Source organism: Mesocricetus auratus, unplaced genomic scaffold (genome assembly GCF_017639785.1).
Source record: "Mesocricetus auratus isolate SY011 unplaced genomic scaffold, BCM_Maur_2.0 Super-Scaffold_100676, whole genome shotgun sequence".
Taxonomy (NCBI): domain Eukaryota; kingdom Metazoa; phylum Chordata; class Mammalia; order Rodentia; family Cricetidae; genus Mesocricetus; species Mesocricetus auratus.
The window spans coordinates 182,509,103-182,520,366 of record NW_024429266.1 but is presented as its reverse complement, the minus strand read 5'-3'; the positions used below and the strand labels follow the sequence as shown (position 1 = coordinate 182,520,366).

Sequence of the window (11,264 nt, the reverse complement as noted above, 5' to 3'; positions counted from 1 at the left end):
CCCAAGCATACATAATAAAGAATATTTAGAGCAGCTAAGAAAAAAGGTCAAATAGCATATAAAGGCAAACCTATCAGAATTACACCAGACTTCTCCATGGAAACTCTGAAAGCCAGAAGGTCCTGGATAGATATTCTATCAACACTAAGAGACCACAGATGCCAGCCCAGACTAGTATACCCAGCAAAGCTTTCAATCAATATAGATGGAGAAAACAAGATATTTCATGACAAAACCATATTTAAACAATACATACCCACTAACCCAGCCCTACAGAAAGTTCTAGAAGGAAAACTCCAATTCTAGGAAGTTAACTACAACCAGAAAAACATAGGCAATAAATAATCCCACTTTACCAACAGCCAAAAAAGAAAAGAGGTGAAAATCCACAAACAATTCCAACAACAACAACCATTCCAAAACAAACAAGAGTGAGTGCTCGCTTCGGCAGCACATATACTAAAATTGGAACGATACAGAGAAGATTAGCATGGCCCCTGAACAAGGATGACATGCAAATTTGTGATCACATGAAAAAGAATATACCTTCTTCTCACCACCACATGGAACCTTCTCAAAAATTGACCACATACTTGGCAACATATCAAACCTCAGCAGCTACAAAAAATTGGAATAACCACATGCATCTTATCAGACCACCATGCTTTAATATTAGAATTCAACAACAGCACAAATTTCAGAAAAGCTACAAACTCATGGAAATTGAATAATGCACAACTGCACCATTCCTGGGTCAAAGAAGAAATAATAAAAGAAATTAAAGACTTCCTAGAATTCAATGAAAATGAAGACATAACATACCCAAACCTATGGGACACTTTGAAAGCAGTGCTATGGGGGAAGTTCATAGCACTAGGTGCCCACATGAAGAAACTGGAGAATAGTTACACTAGAGAATTAACATCACAGCTGAAAGCTCTAGAACACAAAGAAGCAAACTCCCCCAGGAGGAGTAGACGCCAGGAAATAATCAAATTGAGGGCTGAAATCAATAAAGTAGAAACTAGGAAAACAATACAAAGAATCAATGCAATGAAGAGTTGGTTCTTTGAGAAAATCAGCAAGATAGACAAACCTTTATCCAAACTGACCAAACAGAAGAGAGTGAACATGCAAATTAACAAAATCACAAATGAAAAGGGGGACATAACAACAGACTCTGAGGAAATCCAGAGAATCATCAGGTCATACTTTGAAAACCTGTACTCCACAAAATTCGAAAATTTAAAGGAAATGAACGACTTCCTGGATAGCTATCACTTGCCAAACTAAATCAAGAACAGATAAGCAACTTAAATAGACCTATAACCCCTATGGAAATAGAAGCTGTCATCAAAAGTCTCCCAACCAAAAAAAGTCCAGGTCCAGATGGCCTCAGTGCAGAATTCTACCAGAAATTCAAATATGATTTTATACCAATTCTTCTCCAAGTATTCCACACAATAGAAGCAGAAGGGTCTTTGCCAAACTCTTTCTATGAGGCTTCAATAACCTTGATCCCCAAGCCACACAAAGACACAACTAAGAAAGAGAACTTCAGACCAATATCCCTCATGAACATTGATGCAAAAATACTCAATAAAATACTGGCAAATCGGATCCAAGAACACATCAAAACAATCATTCACCACGATCAACTAGGTTTCATCCCAGGGATGCAGGGATGGTTCAACATACGAAAATCCATCAATGTAATCCACCATATAAACAAGCTGAAAAACAAAAATCACATGATCATCTCACTCACTAGATGCTGAAAAGGCCTTTGACAACATCCAACACCCCTTCATGATAAAGGTCTTGGAGAGATCTGGGATGACAGGGACATACTTAAACATAACAAAAGCTATATACAGTAAACCAACAGCCAACATCAAACTAAATGGACAGAAACTCAACGCAATTCCTCTAAAATCAAGAGCAAAATAAGGCTGTCCACTCTCTCCATACCTTTTCAACATGGTACTTGACATTCTAGCCATTGCCATACGACAACAAAGGGGGATCAAGAGGATACAAATTGGGAAGGAATAGATCAAACTTTCACTGTTTGCAGATGATATGATAGTTTATATCAATGACCCAAAGAACTCTACCAGGGAACTCTTACAGCTGATTAACACCTTCAGCAAAGTGGCAGGATACAAGATCAACTCAAGAAAATCAGTAGCCCTAACTATATACAGATGATAAAAGGTCTGAGAAAGAAATCGGAGAAACATCACCCTTTACAATTGCCACAAACAACATAAAATACCTTGGGGTAACGCTAACCAAACATGCAAAAGACCTGTGTCACAAGAACTTTGAGTCTTTGAAGAAATTAAAGAAGACACCAGAAAATGGAGAGATCTCCCATGCTCTTGGATAGGTAGGATCAACATAGTAAAAATGGCAATCTTGCCAAAAGCAATCTACAGATTCAATGCAATCCCCATTAAAATCCCAGCACAATTCTTCACAGACCTTGAAAGAACAATAATCAATTTTGTATGGGAAAACAAAAGACCCAGGATAGCCAAAACAACCCTGTTCAACAAGGCAACGTCCAGAGGCATCACCATCTCTGACTTCAAGCTCTATTATAGAGCTATAGTCCTGAAAACAGCTTGGTACTGGTACAAAAATAGACAGGGAGACCAATGGAATCGAATTGAAAACCCAGATATTAACCCACACACATATGAACATCTGATCTTTGACAAAGAAGCTAAAAATATACAATGGAATAAAGAAAGCATCTTCCACAAATGGTGCTGGCACAAATGTATGCAGACACATAGAAGACTGTAGATAGATCCATGTCTGTCACCATGCACAAAACATAAGTCCAAATGGATCAAAGACCTCAAAATAAATCCAGCCACACTGACCTGTATTTATGAAAGTAGGAGGTACCCTTGAACGAATTGGTGCAGGAGACTGCTTCCTGAACATAACACCAGTAGCACAGACACTGAGATCGACAATTAACAAATGGGACCTGATGAAACTGAGAAGCTTCTGTAAGGCAAAGGACACAGTCAACAAGACAAAAAGACAGCCCACATAATGGGAAAAGATATTCATTAACCCCACATCTGAGAGAAGGCTTATCTCTAAAATCTACAAAGAACTCAAGAAGCAAGTATCCAAAACACCAAAGGATCCAATTAAAAAGTGGGCTACAGAACTAAATACAGAATTCTCAACAGAGGAGACAAAAATGGCTGAGAGACACTTAAGAAATTGCTCAATGTCCCTAGCAATCAGGGAAATGCAAATCAAAACAACTCTGAGATACCATCTCGTTCCTTTCAGAATAGCTAAAATCAAAAACACCAATGACAGTTTATGCTGGGGAGGATATGGAGAAAGGGAACACTCCTCCAATGCTGGTGGGAGTGCCAACTCATACAGCCACTATGGAAATCAGTATGGAGATTCCTCAGGAAAATGGGAATCAGTCTACCACAAGACCCAGCAATTCCACTCTTAAGCATATACCCAAAAGATGCACATTCATACAACAAGGACATCTGCTCCACTATGTTCATAGCAGCATTATTTGTTATAGCCAGAACTTGAAAGCAACCTAGATGCTCCTCAACTGAAGAGTGAATAGAGAAAATGTGGTACATTTACACAATGGAGTACTACTCAGCGGAAAAAAAAACCATGGAATCTTGAAATTTGCAGGCAAATGGATGGCACTAGAAGAAGCCATCCTGAGTGAGGTAACCCAGTTACAAAAAGACAAACATGGTATGTACTCACTCATATATGGATTTTAGACATAAATCAGTAGAGTGCCTGTCTACAATCCCACTGCCAGAGAGGAAACAGGAAGGACCCTAAAAGAGATACATAGTACCCCAGAGAAGGTGGAATAAGGCAAGATCTCCTGTGCTATTGGGAGCACAGGGGGGAGGGGGAGCCAGGAAAAAGAGAGGGGGAGAAAAGGAGGGGAGAGGAGGACATGGGGTAGCAGGAAGGTTGAGTTGGGAGAAGAATAGTGGAGAGCAAGATGAGAAATACCATGATAAAGGGAGTCATTCTAGGTTTGAGAGGGTATCTGGCACAAGTGAGATCTCCAAAGATCTACAAGGATGACACCAACTGGCAAACTAAGCAGTAGTGGAGAGACTACTTTAAATGCCTCTCCCTGATAATGATTTTGACGACTATCTTGCATACCATCCTAGAACCTCCATCCAGTGACAGACAGAAGCAGAGGCAGACACTCACAGTTAAACACTAAACTGAATTCCTGGAACCCAGTGACAGAGATGGAGGAGTGATGAGCAAAGGAGTCAAGATTGGTTTGGTGAAACCCAGAGAAACAGCTGACCTGAACAAAGGGGAGATCTTGGACTCAGACTGATGACTAAGAGGCCAGCCTGGGACTGATCCTGACCCCCTGAATGTGGGTATCAGTGAGGAGACCTAGGAGATCTATGGGGCTTTGGGTAGTAGATCAGTATTTATCCCTGGCATAAAATGGATTTTGGGCACCCATCCCACAATGAGGGATGCTCTTTCAATCTGGAAACTTGGGAGAGGGCCCAGGCCCTCCCTGGAATGAAATGACAGACTCTAGAGATGCCCCCCCTGGAGGGCCTTACCCTCTCTGGAGAATGGAGTGGGAATTGGGTGGGGCGCTGGGTGGGGGGCTGGGGAGAGCGGAAGTGGAAGGGAGGGGAGGGAGAGCGAGCTGGGACTGATGTGGGAAGCAAGTTTGTTTCTAATTTAAATATATAGTAAAAAAGTGTTTCAAAAAAAAAGGGGGCCATTCCGTAGAATAGCTGCTCTCCTCACCTCTCAGGCTCTCATGTTTCAGCCAGACTGAAGCTTGGGACTCTCTCCTGAATCCAGACACTTTCTCACCGGCCTGCTGACAATCCCCTCGCTACCTGTGCTCCAGTCTCGCTGTCAAGCCAGCCTTCCGCATGGTCACCCAGCTTGGCTTTTCACTGCCTCAGACAGACCATTGCTGCCCACACCTGACCTTCCCACAAAACCCGCCTTGCCCTTCCTACACCATTCTCTATTCAGTAACCTCCTAAGGAACTGAGCTGCCGCAAGGAAAGGAAACCAGATAAGACAGAGAATATACAGTCCTGTGCAACTGCTAAACCTATCAAGTATTTCCACGGTGATAAATACTGCTACACACCACACCAGTCACAGATTATCAACAGTTTTGCCCTCTCAGCAAAAGATATTCTAAAGTTACCATAACTCACATACACTAGAATGAGCCACTCACAATATTCAAGTGACTTCCAACAAATGTTTCTCATGTGTGTGCCCTAAGGGTCTGGCCATTGGCCATGGTACTTCTGTTCAGCTTCTTTCCACACTTATCATTTGGGAGCCAGGTCACAGAGAAGGACAGTCCTTATAAACTGAACATGTAGTAGCCTCCTGTATTTCGAGAATCGAATTCATTCTCATTCTATAGGCCAGCAAAGCCACCTGAACAAACCAGCCAATTAGGGTTGAAAACATACTTTATATATTGCCAGGCAATGGTAGCACAGGCTTTAATCCAAGGCAGGCAGATCGCAGATCTCTCTGAGTTATAGGCCTGGTCTACAAAGCTAGTTCCAGGACAGCCCAGGCTGTTACACAGTGAAACCCAGTCTTGAAAAACAAAACAAAAAACAAATAAAAATCTTGAGTAAATTGCAGTCCGTAAACACTGTGACTGAGTATCTCTCTCTCCCTCTCCCTCTCTCAACCTCTCTCTCTCTCTCTCTCTCTCTCTCTCTCTCTCTCACCTCACACACACACACACACACACACACACACACACTTATGAAGACACTTGAGGGACTACAGAAATGGCTCAGTGGTTAAGCGTCTGTGCTGCTTTCAAAGAGGACCGGAGTTCAGTTCCCAGCACCCACAACCTGTGACTCACAACCATCTATAACTCCAACTCCAGGGATCTGACACCCTCTTCTGACCTTTGAAGGCACTGCACTACATACAAGCATGTGCATATATATGTATTTTAATTTTTAAAAAAACAAAATCTTAAACACACATCTCTGACTTTTCTTTTCTGATTGCTTTTTCTTCAAGAAGTTGAGAATATTTTTTAAACAAAGCTATAAAACAAAATGAAAGCATTCATTTTTCTGGTAGGGCTAAGACTCAACTCTTTACTTTTACTTTCTTACATTCTTTGTAGAAACCAAGCCCATAAATGTCCCATTACCTGAGTAGCTAGAGTCTACCTGGGAAAGATTACCATCACCATAGTGTCTAGCACTTGGGAGTTAGAATGAGGATGATCAGAAGTTTCAGATCATCCCTAACTATACAAGTTAGTGCAGTTGGTTGGTTGGTTGGTTGGTTGGTAGGTTGGTTGGTTGTGGGAGAAATGAGCTAATTCCAGGTTACCTGAGCACAAAGTCCTAAGAGAGCCCTGCACTGATCAAAAGGACTTTGTTTCTGCCCTCTTCTTCCCTTTCCTCCCTCCACCAGCCAGCTCTGACTTCTCAGTGTCCCCACACATTCACGGTGCTCCTCACTTAAGACTAGCTCACCTCTCCTCTAGAAACACAATTTTCTTTTTTCCCTTCCTCATCTCCCCTTGTTCCTTGAGTCACTAGGTTCCGGCTCTCACTTCTGCAGTTCATCACACTTGTTTGAAATGGACCATCGGCAGCTCCTCCTGTCCACTCAGCAGCCATCTTCCATGAGACGTGGCACGTTACCCAAGCCTGCTGGCTCACGTCCTTCTAACTGTTGGGAGATGATGGCTTCCTCAATTTTGCCTGGTCCTGCTTGTTGCTGTTTCCTTGCTCTCTTCTACCTGTTTCCTTCTACATCTACCTCTCTAACGATGGAGCATTTACCCAATTCCAATTTTATCTTCTCCAAATTTCTCTTCCTTAATGATATTGTGTTTTCCTGGGTGGTTGGGAGGTGGGAGTGTTTATTTTGCTTTTTGTCTGTTTTTGTTATCTGATGCCAAGATCTGCTAAAATGTACACCTCTTTCCTAAAATATGCTAAATATGAATCCAACGAAATCTATGCATCTGAGGTTTAGGTAAATATAAACAAAGCTTAAATCATCGTATTCCAACCAAAAGAACCTCCTACACATCTTATTCATCTTCAGATAACTTCATGACTGCTGACTTTATGAAATCAGAATATTAAAGTCACACCTCACTCCCCAGGGAGCCTCAGCAGATCAGGTACCGAGGAGAGGGTGTGGAGTCTTCGAAATGGCCCCCCCACACAGGAGACTATCTGAGGGGTCAGAGCTTCGTTCTTCATTTTATTTCTCTCCTTCTGCTGCTCCTACTCTGTTCTCCTCTCTATTCTGTTCCTCTACCCTGTTGTTTTCCTTCAACTTCTTCCCAGATGTTTTCCTTTTTCATCTTTATCTTTTTCCTTACACCTTTTAAACCCCAGCAAATTCTCTCAAGCTGTATAAACATTACAACGAAGTTATATTCTTTTTCTTCAAGTGAATGATTACAATGAATACAAGTAAAATACAGCGGTGTTCCCCATTACCTTTACATAGTTAAACATTTTATGTATTACAGGTGAAAAACAAAGTATTCCAAAGTTTCCACATACATTCACATCTAAGCAACTTGTTATGGAACAATAAAGTGTAAGCAAGCAACATATTTTTTTTAGCCAGGTCTTTTATTGGAAGGCTGAATTTCAAGTTACAAAGAAAAGATCAATTATTTTATTATTTATCTCAAATGGTAATCTTATTAAAGAATCTTAGAATCAGAAATCTAAACTTTCACATGTAAAAAAGACATCAGTCATTTCTATTTTAAGTATTCAGAGTGCACACCCACTCAGCAACAATTTTTTATTAAGTCATATCAGGAATCTGAGGGCAAAAATAGGCATAAGAAACTAACCATTGCCTTTATCACCAACTTATCTTTAGCAAGAAAGGTACATCAGCCAACAATAACCAGGCTGCCATTGTTCTTGTTTCCTGACCTCAATAAGTCCCTTGCTCAACTATCAAAAGTGTACCTTTCTAAACTTTAAATTGTTCCCCAAGATTTTCTACATCAAAGCCATTAACAAAAATATCTCAATCTAACTTTGCTGGCAATCTACTTTTCTTAATTCTTTTTTAGGGATGGTGGTTGATTCATTAGTCTTGTGAAAGCACGGTCTGAACCTGTAAAATAAATTTAATTAGTCAATAAAATGCTTTTGGCCATGGCTTACTGGAACAGACATAGAAACATTTAGGGAATGGCTGAGAAAACAGGCAAGACCACACATCATATGAGAAGAGTTGTTAAATTTCCCAAGAGTAATAATGGTATTGCTTTGGTGTGCAATGGCAACTTCAGATGATATATACAGAAATATTGCCTGAAGTGTTATGAATTAAAGTATCTCTCAAATGCCATATCAAGTAACATGTGTATTGTGGAAGTTTCTGTCCCGCCTGGTCCTGCATCTGTTCAGTCCTAAATAAATACACACAAGCTTATATCACTTATAAATTGTTTGGCCTATTGCTCAGGCTTATTGCTAACAAATTCTTACAACTTAAATTAACCCATAGGTCTTACATATCTTTAGCCACATGACTTGATACCTTTTCTCAGTAAGGCGTTCTCATCTTCCTTCCTCTGTGTCTGGCTGGTGACTGTGTCTCTGCCTTTCTTCTTCCCAGAATTCTCCTAGTCTGGTTACCCTGCCTATACTTCCTGCCTGGCTACTGGCCAATCCACATTTTATTAAACCAACACGAGTGACAAATGTTTACAGTGTACAAGAGCATTATCCCACATCGTTTCTCCCTTTTTTTCTTTTCAAAACAAGAACCCTGAATCTAATCTCCTTTGTTTCACTTTTTTTCCTAGCCATTATCCATAGCAACTTGTAACCAACATGCTAAACAAAGAGAAACATCCATAATCCATTTTTTGGAAATGTGGGTGTAGTTTTCTAAGCTACTTCTTGGTGATTGGGGGTGCTGGTAATCTTTGGGCATCCAAAGAAAATTTAGGATTATGGTCAAGTCCTGCCTGGAGTATTGGGTCATCTCAGCCAGCAGCCTTGAAGCTGTTCTGGATGCAGAACTCAAAAAAAAAACTGCAACAAAGGCACTCTGAAATGTTGGATCATCTGGGCCATTCATTCTCTTTGGAGATTTTTCAGGGGTTCTTCCTTGATCAAACCTTATTTTCCTTAACCAAGAATGAATCCATAGCCTCTCATTTCCTGTGGAAACAAAACCAAAACCACTTTTCCAAAGTAACATATATTTTTACTTAAATTTTGAAGTCAAGGCATTTTCAAAATATACAGATTGGATTAATCCAGGAGCATTTATCTCAAACGTCTTTTAGGAGCTGTAGCTCCTTTCTAAGGAGTCAAACAATTCAAAGACAACACAATAACATACAGTATCCAGACGCTCTGTGTATTTTCCTTCTTTATGTTGCTTTTTTATTACTCTCTTTTTATTTTTTATTTCTTGGTTTTTTGAAACATGGTTTCTCTGTGTATCTTTGGCTGTCCCAGAACTCACTTTGTATAACAGGCTGGCCTTGAAATCAGAGATCCGCCTGCCTCTGCCTCCCAAGTACTGGGATTAAAGCATGAGCCACCATACCAACTACTCTATTTCTTTTTTAAGGGCTTTCTCTATCCTTTCTCTTTTGTCTCCAAAGCCTATGTATATTTTTAAACACACTGTAAACTCTTTAGAGGTTTTTTTTGTTCCATCTGAATCAGTCTTTACTGTATATCTCTATCATTTTCTGTCTAGATGAGATTTTATTTTGCTTTTTTAGACTTTTATTAATTTATTTTTTACATTTCAATCCCAGTTCCACCTCTCTCCTCTCCTCCCACTCCCTCCACTGTCCTCCTCCTCCCATCTGCTCCATGGAGAGAGTAAGGCCTTCCCTAGGAAGTCTACTAAGTCTGTCCCATCATCTAGTTGAGGCAAGACCAAGGTACCTCCCTTGTGTCTAGGTTGGGCAAGGTATCTCTCCATATAGAATGGGCTCCACTAAGTCAGTTTGTGCATTAGTGTTAGATCTTAGAACCACTGCTATTGTTCTCATATATTGTCCCAGTCACACCATTGTCACCTATATTAAGGGAGTCTAGTTCAATCTTATGCAGGTTCCCCATTTGTCAGAGCTGAGTCAGTGATCTCTCACTAGCTCGGGTTAGCTGATCCTGTGGGATTTTCCATCATGGTCTTAACTTCTTTGTTCATATTATTGCTTCTCTATCACTTCAATTGTACTCCTGGAGCTTGGCCCATTGGTTGCTTGTTTCTGCATCTGCTTCTATCTGTTTCTGGAAGAGGTTCAAGCTTCTCTGGGGTTATGGATTGTAGACTGGGTACCTTTTGCTTTATGTCTGGTATCCACTTATGAGTGAATACATACTATATTTGTCTTTCTGGTTTTGGGTCACACCTCATGATGTTTTTTGTTTGTTTGGTTGGTTTGGTTTGGTTTTGGTTTTTTGAGACAGGGTTTCTCTATATTGTTTTGGAGGCTGTCCTGAAACTTGATCTGTAGATCAGGCTAGCCTCAAATTCACAGAGATTCACCTGCCTCTGATTTCCAAGTGCTAGGATTAAAGGCCTGCGCCACCACTGCCTGGCTCGATGTTTTTTTCTAGTTCTGTCCATTTGCCTGTGAATTTTAGGATGTCATTGTTTCTTACCCCTGAGCAGTACTCCATTGTGTAAATATTCCACATTTTTTAAATCCATTCTTCAGTTGACGGGTATCTAGGCTTTTTCCAAGATCTGGCTATTACAAATAAAGTTGCTCTGAGCATAGCTGAGCAAATGTCCTTGTGGTGTGAATGTGCCCTCTTCAGGTATATGCCCAACAGTGGTATTGAAGGGTCTTGAGGTAAGTAGATCCCTAATTTTCTGAGAAACCACCATATTGATTTCCGTAGTGGCTGTACAAGTTTGCACTCCCACTAGCAATGGAGGCGTGTTCCCCTTTCTCTACATCCTCTCCAGCATAAGCTGTCATTGGTGGGGTTTTTTTGTTTTTTTTTGTTTGTTTGTTTGTTTGTTTTGGTTTTTCGAGACAGGGTTTCTCTGTATTGCTTTGGAGGCTGTCCATCCAGCCTGGCCTCGAACTCACAGAGATCCGCCTGCCTCTGCCTCCCGAGTGCTGGGATTAAAGGTGTGCGCCACCACTGCCCGGCTTTGTTTTTATTTTTTATTTTTAGGTGTTTTTTATTTTAGCCATTCTGATTAGTGTA

General features: G+C 40.7%; 1 non-coding gene across 1 annotated transcript; it reads left to right on the top strand.

Moving 5' to 3' along the window:
- Nucleotides 1-435: 435 nt before the first annotated feature.
- On the top strand, nt 436-542 carry LOC121137292. The gene has a single exon (XR_005874554.1). It is a non-coding gene; the product is annotated as a U6 spliceosomal RNA (small nuclear RNA).
- The last annotated feature ends 10,722 nt before the right edge of the window (nt 543-11,264 follow it).